The sequence below is a fragment of the Strigops habroptila genome, chromosome 8 (genome assembly GCF_004027225.2).
Source record: "Strigops habroptila isolate Jane chromosome 8, bStrHab1.2.pri, whole genome shotgun sequence".
Lineage (NCBI taxonomy): Eukaryota > Metazoa > Chordata > Aves > Psittaciformes > Psittacidae > Strigops > Strigops habroptila.
The window spans coordinates 5,067,874-5,076,295 of record NC_044284.2 but is presented as its reverse complement, the minus strand read 5'-3'; positions in this window follow the sequence as shown (position 1 = coordinate 5,076,295).

The window sequence follows — 8,422 nt, the reverse complement described above, 5'->3', positions numbered from 1 at the left end:
TGACCCTGACAATGACCTCTGCATGATGCTTGTACCCACATGCCTGTGAGCAGTGTCTGGATGACAGCACTGGGTTTGCTGCAGTCCCTTCCTAGAGCAAAGCAGTGACTCTCAGCTGTGTACCAGGGAATCACTGCACAGCTGGCTTCAGACACTGACTTGATACTGGCACACAGACCAGAGGTCTTCTGGCTCCTGCTGTGTTGGTGGTGAGTAACAGTTTGGTACCTCTGCTGCTCTTTTATTGCTCCAAGGATATTGGGATCAGGCTGTTTAGTACCAGAGTTCTACTTCTGTCCAACCTGCAAGACCTACTGCAAGCTGTGAACCCCCAATTCATACAGGTTTGGTGGAGACTTTCAAGGTCTCTGCAGCTAAATTCCCTTAAGACGATTGCTTGCATCCATGAGGCAGATATGAGAGCAGGCAGGCTATCACCAGTGTGCCTTCCTCCTTCCACAGCCTCAAGACACCAAGTGTGGAGGGTAGGACAAATCCGATCAACTATCAGACATGCCTTTAGTGAGAGAATCACCCAGTTGAAGGATGTCTGTCTTAGGTGTTTGGAGTGAACTACTGCATCAGTCCTGTCAGAACTGGAAAGTTCTGATTAAGAAGTGGTGCCAACACCTACAGATAGTGTTTCTGTGATGGTAATGATGTTGTGGTCTACATCTTTTACAACTGAAGATGTTGTGCTCTAGCTACTCTGTACTGCAGAAATAACAAATGTGCAGCAGCAACAAATTGGATAAACGCATAACTAGGGGGTTGTTGAACTGAGTGTTTCAGAGAGAAGTACTGCTTTCTAGAATTAAGCATCTCTGAACTATTACCTAAATCTAAAGAAAAGTGATTTCTGAGTGCAGTCATGAATTATGCTGTTGTGAAGGAGGGTGTTGTGCCCTATCTCAACCTGTTTCATTCTTAGAGGCATGCTTTGCATAAACTAACACCAGTTAAAAAAATCTTAATGCACTAAATGACTACCCCTTATGTAGGACCTCATGACAACCCTGCATATTGATAGAGATATCATGCTGTCAGTCCATTAGAAGTTTGAGGACATTTTCTTATGCCTGCACTCACAATTGCACCTACATGTGGTTTCAGGAAGGCTAATGTAACAGTCAGATTAAGTGCTTTCTTGCTTATGGCTATTTTACTGGAAATCCTGGTAATGAAGACCTCAGAATAAGCATTTGTGTCAAAAAAAGCATGTTTTCAGTGCTTCTACCCTGGAAAGGGATGAAGTAAGCATCTGTGTTTCTCTTCTATTATTGATTATTTATTGTAGCTCTCACTAGAGGATAGAGGACTAAGCTATTCTGTCTCAAAATGTCAAACCTTAACCTTTGTGCAAACTTTGTGAAGCTCAGCAAGCTGTGTGAAAATGGGCCACTGTGATTGAATAACGTTCATGTGGAAAGAGTTAACTCCCACACAATACTGTATTTCATCATCTGCAACATGGTCTGGCTCTGCAATGGTTTCACAGGTCTGTGATGCCTGTGCAGATTTTGTGGTGGTTCTATTTATAATAACAACTGTACTTAAACATCTGTACAGAGATAAGTAGTATGTAACACTGATATGTAGATGCAGGTGCTAAAAACGTAATTATGCCTTTGTGCCGAGGTGTCCAGCTTGACTTCATACCCCAGTATCCATCATTGCTTTCAGTGGCAGATCCTCGTCCTACCACAGGAGCTTGCTGCTTTTCTCCCAGGTGGGTTCCCTTGCATCTTAATGGTTGTATTAAAACACGTTTTGTGATTGTGTGGTTCAGCTCACTCTGCAGTGCTGACCTACTGTCCTCACCACACTACAGCTCCACACGCTCTCATGTTCTCTGCCAGTTTTACTGGCACACATTTCTAGCGTTGCAGCTTGTTCCCCGCATCCCTTTCTCCTCCTCACTGGGAGCTCATCTGCTGCTCCCTCCTTATCTACCAAACCTTGGCTGAAGAATGAAAAGATTTTCAATCTTGCTAGTTTGTAAGAACAGCTTCCATGTGCTCTCAACCCCCATGCATCTATTTCTTTCTTAGTGGTCCCAAATTAACCCAGAACCACTGTCAGACTACTTGGCTTAGTCTTCCTTGGACCATCTCTCATACCCTCTTTCATCTTACTACTGGAAACATACTGAAGTTCATTGCTGCTTTCAAACTCCAGGTTTGTAAGGCTCTTAAAAACTAACATTAGTTGGTCTAGTCCACCCACAGTGTCACAGGAAAGGACAATATCCTCCTGGCTCCTTTCTCCTATAGCCTAGAATAGTTCACTGTAACCAAGTGGCTCCATTATCTTCTCCTTGAGGTCAGATTAAAGCCCTTGGGCTAACCCAGTGAGTTTATTGATAGGTGGCTGCAGTGAGCAGCACTGGGCCAGAGGATCTCAAACTCTCTGTCCCAATGGTGCTCCTGTCCTGTGCTCTCTGAACATCTTCTGTGTAGCTCTGTCCCAACCATCAGCTCCCCCTTAAATCTGTATCCTCATCTTGTCTTCTTCAATGGGCAGAAAGGTTATAAATAGGCAAGAAGATAGATGGAGTGGCCCAAGTGCTCAAAGACCTCAGCATTCACAACTGAGGCCAGAGCAAATGGCCTGCTTTTAGTCTCTCTTTGTTTTAAAGTGCCTGGCCTCAACATACTTATCCATGTTAAAAATCAAATCTAAAGGTTGCAGTGGGTGCATCTACAGATATGACCCAAATCTGGTGGTGAATACTTATGAAAAATCTGACCCAATTCAGCTCTAACGTTTGTTTGGTGTGGGGCCAAGTTTTTATCGTATCAGCAACATCAAGGCAAAGCGAATGATACAGAAAAATGTTTGATGAACTTCCAGTTGTTCTTTCAGCTCTGGGTAGGGTTAGGCAAGGAGTAAGGGAGCATTACAGCACGTATCTCTGAGAAGAAAACTAATATATTTTGAATTTCAAGTGCATGTTCTCCCAGAAAGGGATGTTCTAAATTGGTGGGATGCCTGCCATCAGTTTCGGTGAAAGCCATGTTAGTCCCCAGGCCATGAGGGTACCAGGAGCTTAGAGTCTGCTTCTGGCTCTGTATCTGGCATAGTCCATGTGCCTGGATGAGTCACTGTGCTCCCCTTTCACTTTCCTTTTCTGTGAAAAGGGGTTACCTATCTTTGGAAAAAGCTTTGAAATTGATAATGAAATTGCTGGTTGATAATCCTCCTAAAAAGTCCTCACTTCAATACATCTAACTGTGCCCTAAGACAAAAAATCAGCACTAAAAATAAGCATGATCCTGTGTAATTGCCCCTCAGTTCAATACATCTTCAGTAGTGAATTTGCAATCTTATGGAACTAGACAATTTCATACAGCAATTAGTTAAAAGTAGGAATGCATCTTTCCTTTCAGCAATAACATCTTTCCTGAGGTTGCGTTATGAATGAAATGGCCTTTGGTAGGTGACAACCTATAGATATACAGGGGCTACTACTTGGGGATTCCTGGATAGCAAGAAATTCTGAACAAAACTGTCCCTGCTCCTCATCACAACAGTGTTCAAAATAAATACTGGACTTTCTACTAAGGAGAAAATGTGTGTTCACAGTCTAATCTACAACAAGAAATTTGGGAAGACAAGTGAAAATCTAAATTTGAACTTGATTTTCCCCGTTTCTCTGTTTAGAAATGTTGAAGTGAAACATCCTGACGATTTGGACACCTTTTTCAAGTTGAGAAATTAATCAAAACCAACCTTTTCCTGGAGAGGTTTCATTTTCAACCAAGTAGGCCTCTTCTGATTAAAGAAGTTGCATAAAAATTCTTAATCATCTCTGCACAGGAGCACTGCTGTAGCTGTTGCGTGATTCATATCTGCTTTGCAGACCAGTATCATAATAATCTATAGGTGCTGCTGTAGGAATCATTACATTAGTATCCTTGTCCATCCATCTGCAGTCATGTGGCCCTTGGGCAGCATCCTCCTAGCTTTAGAGGTTGCTTATGCAAAGGGGCACCAAACCAATGGCACATGGACCTCTCTCAAGGAGCAAGGGGAGAGATTGCCTGTTTAGCATCCTGCGCTGGAAACTGGAGCCCTGCCTGCAGCAGGTCGGTGTGTGGACGGGAGGGTGGCTGGGCAGTGCTGCTCCTTCCCCTTCTCCCTGTGGGGTGCAGGGAGCCAGCGTGAGGGCTGAGAATTCCAGGGGTCTTGCGCCGTGGAAACTGTTGGGTGGGATCTTTACAGGTGTGGACAGGGAGCAGGCAGGAGGACGAGTGGAATTAGTGAAGGAGTAAAGTGGAAAAGGAATGGCCAGGCACTGTGATGGGAAGAATAGGAAAGATTTGGCAGAAGTGGGAAGAGACAGGAACAGAGTAGATATGTGAAAGAAGGTGCCTGTAACTCTGTGATACCCAGTTGTGGATTTTCAGTGAAAGGTTCTCAGTACTAGGTATAGAAAAACCTTGATGGAGTATTACCTGTGAAATAATGAATTTGGTATGCTTAAATGCCTGTGGCTCTTGGAAATTGTACTTTGCTGGCTCTTGGGCTGTAAGAGCGGATACTCTTGGGCTAACCTGCAGGGAACTTCCTTCCTCCGTTTGTAAAGGAAATAAGGATGTGAAGATACGTATCTATGCTGTTGTGCTCCCCCTTCCTGCCAACACACGTGCCGCTTAGTACTGGCGACTTTATCAGCTTTGCTTCAGGCATCATCTCTCTTGGATTCAAGGTTATCAGATAGAGATGAACTAGGAAAAAAGAAATCCGGTGTTTGACTCAAACTGTTGAAATATAAATGATGTAACCCAGAATCCAGCATTGCTCTTGCACAGATCTTTACAGAAAATCAGCAGTCAAGTACCAAAACTGGAGGTCAGTGTTTTACCTTTGAATTGCAAGATTAAAAATGGATGTTTCTTTCGGTGAAACCTGAACAATAACATTACCTTACAGTTGCATATTGACAGAGAGCTTTCAAGGCAGCTAAGTACGTTTGTAGCTATGATTTTAACTATTTTTATTGCTGTGACAGATCTCGAACTGTAGAGATGAGGTAAAATCATGCTGCAAAGTGTGAAGTGTGCTTGACAATGTAATTAAAGAACTTGCTAGCTGGTCTATTAATTTTCAATGTGAAAACAACCCCTTCTACTGCTTCTACATGTCATTCTTGGCAGGGCAGTATCATAAGGCCTTTTACATAACTCATAGCATTACTGCCAAGTTGTATTAGAAACATGTGGCACCTTAACACTTGAGCCACATGGACCAAACCTTGTCCCACCTCAGCCCCTGCAGTGGAGGGTGGGATAGCTTGTGGATAGGAACTACAGAAAGAGCTGTGGGTCCTGCAATAGCCTGTCCACAAAGACCTGGACAAATCACTTTGCTCCCCTGTGCTCAAATAGCCTTCTGCAATGTAGGGACCTGCTACAGTAAAGCAGCAGCTGTGGGCCTGCTTGCTCCCTCTGGGAACACTGCTCTGCTCCTGTCCAGCTCTCCGGTGCGCTCTCAGCAAGCAAAGCATGGGGGCTGTGATGCAGAGAGGCTCTGTGGTGCACGCAAACCACGTGTTCCCAGCGAAGAGGCCTCACTTACCCTAGTGTGTAACTCAGCTAGCACAGTAACACCCGTGCTGCTTTTTGGCAACCAAGGAGCCCTGTCTGGGTCCCATAGCAAGGCTCCAGTTAGGTCAAAGAGAGAGAAAACTCAACACAAAAATAAAAAGCCTCTGCTTATACAGTAAGAGAGCATAAACCCTAAAAGCATCAGATGACATTTGCATTCTTAAGAAACAATGCCTGCACTGAGTTGAAAACATTTCAGATTCATTCTTTGGAAACAATTTGTGTGATTTCTTCTGTTTTCTTTCAAGCATGATTCTGTTTTTCTTCAGCGCTGCTTGGGGTGTGTGGTTTGACACTCAGCTTGTCAGTTTAGTGTTTTGAGATTGGGAGGTTTTTGAAGAGGGCACATCTGTGGTTATAGAAGAAAAACAAGAAGCATCAGACGTTCAGCGTACAAAAAAGCAGAGCTTGGGAGGATCTTAGAAATGAATAGTTAGCAGACACGACATATATGTGACCCAGAGCTGTTGAGGGCTAATGCAGTCTCTTGTGAAATCACTTATTTTTTCCTTGGTTTCAAATGCCCTCTGGAGACATTATCTTGATAAGGAAGAAACAATTTGGCTGTATTTCTAGGTGTGAAAGTTTATAAGGAGCTGAGGAACTTAAGCAGCAAAAATACCCACTTTGCTGCTTTGCTTTAATTTAGTGAGAGCCCCCAGTTCAGAAAAAAAGGATGTATTCAAAAAAATCTTTTAAGTGAAGGGCTTTTCAAAAACAAGAGATTGTGATTCCTGAACAAGGTGTCTAAGTACCAAGACAACAGTTTGCTCTCATTTGCATCAACAGAGGCTTTGTCATCGGAGCCCTTTTGAGAGCAGAAGGGAGTGTCTGAACGGCAGCTTCATCCCCTGTTAGTCCTTTAGACTACTCAATATTGCAGCAAGAGCCTGGGAATAATTAAGGCCGATGGACATTTAATTAGTCTTTGTGCAAAAAGGACTAAAGGGTGGTAAAGGCTTAGGCAAGTTTGTGTGCGAAAGTGAACTGGATTGTAGAACTTGCTCAGGACTCAGCAGGCAATGGGGTTCACAGCCGCGCCTGCCTTTGTTAAAGCACAGGGATTATTCCAGCTGAACCAACTGCGTTGTTATCAAAAGATCTTAATATTTTCAAACTTAATTTGCAATCTTCCTCTCCTGTACTGATACAATTCACCCTCTCTTTTCTGGCTATGCAGATAAATATGCTATACCAATACAACTTTACTTGTGCCATCTCAGTGAAGTATGTTTAATGTATCTCATGATTATTCCTGCTTCAAGACTGTGTCCTCAGTTTGAAACATCCAGGATTGGGGTTGTTTTTGCACAAAAAGTTACCTTCTAACACAGAATTCCTCAGTGAGGTTTTAACATGTCAACGGTAACATACCCATACCTTGAACCACAGCCAGCCCTGCTGAATCAGTACTAGGCACACATCTGTAGCCATTTATTCTAGTTATTAAATTAACAAATGGGAAGTGTCTGCAAAAGGCTTTCTCCTGTCTGTGACTAGAGCTTGCAATACTGAGATGTTTACGGAAAATCCTGCTCAGTGGCAAATCCTGATTAGGAAACGTTATCTTTTTTTGCATTATAGGTGAGATAGACATGCCTAACATATGGTTGCTATAAAATACCTTAGATGAGTCAGATCTCAGCTGGCAGCTGTGAGCAGAGTTCTTCTGGCTTCTTAGATAATCCTACCAATTATGATCTTTTTTTTTTGTGACTTAACTACTGTACTGTTAAATTATATTAACCTGATTTGTAGACACTCCTATTTGAGTAGGACATAAAGGCAAGATTTATGATGTAAATCCTGATCTGAGTGTTTGCAGCTTAATAAAGCTGCATCCAAAGTCCTTCAAACTCTCCGTAGCGATGACTAATACTAACCAAATTGTAGGACTCTCCAGGAAGCTGCTGCTGTCCCACTATGTGTTCAGTTTGTTTACACACCCCATGAAATTTAAGAGGCTAAAAAGTGCCAGAAATGGCACTGATTTGGTGTGGCTTGCGATGATGCAGGATGTACCAGCCAGTAGTGCCACTGGCTTTGTTCTCTGATCTTTGCATGCAGCTCCTGTGTGTTGTCAGAGCCTGCAAAAATGTACTAAAGAGTTTGCCTTTAAAGTACAGGCTGCTAAGGGGGCAGTTTTCATAGTGGTGACATGCAACTGCCTTATCACCCATGTGTCTATTCTAATCTGTTCTTGGAGAGGGGACGTGTTAGGGAGCTGTTGTATTGGGGTAACTGCAGGACAGCACACTAAAACCAAAAAACAAGTGGACATCTGAGGTGTTACAGGGGCCACGCTTACTGCAGTATTACGATTGATAAGCCTTCCTCAGTCTAGGACTTAAGTCTGCACATTCAACTGTGGTTCACAGATCTCAAAAGCACCGGTGAGAAAGTTGGTGGCCTTTGTTCTTGGCCTTTCCAGCCCTGCCACAACTGTTATTGCTGCCCCAAATGTGATGCTGTATTGAGGAGACTATGTTGGGAAAGGTATCTATTTCACAATATTGCCCATTTTCCAGGGCAAGAATACTTTAAAAAGGCTTGTGCTTGTTTCTCACCTTCTTGCTAATTACTACTCTTCTTGGCTAGTCTTGTCTATTTTTGCAGAACTCCAGGTTGCCTTGCGCTACAGCTGCAAACAACGAGAGGGGGTGACCAACATTGATCACACATGTCCAGATCAGCCACTGAGGCAATGCATGCTTTCACTTGCTTTTTGAAACCAGAGTGCTCACATGAGAGCTACTTTGAAGATGCAGGTTTCCAGCTCTCCCTCCCCACCTCACCAAATCCTGTTCAGCACC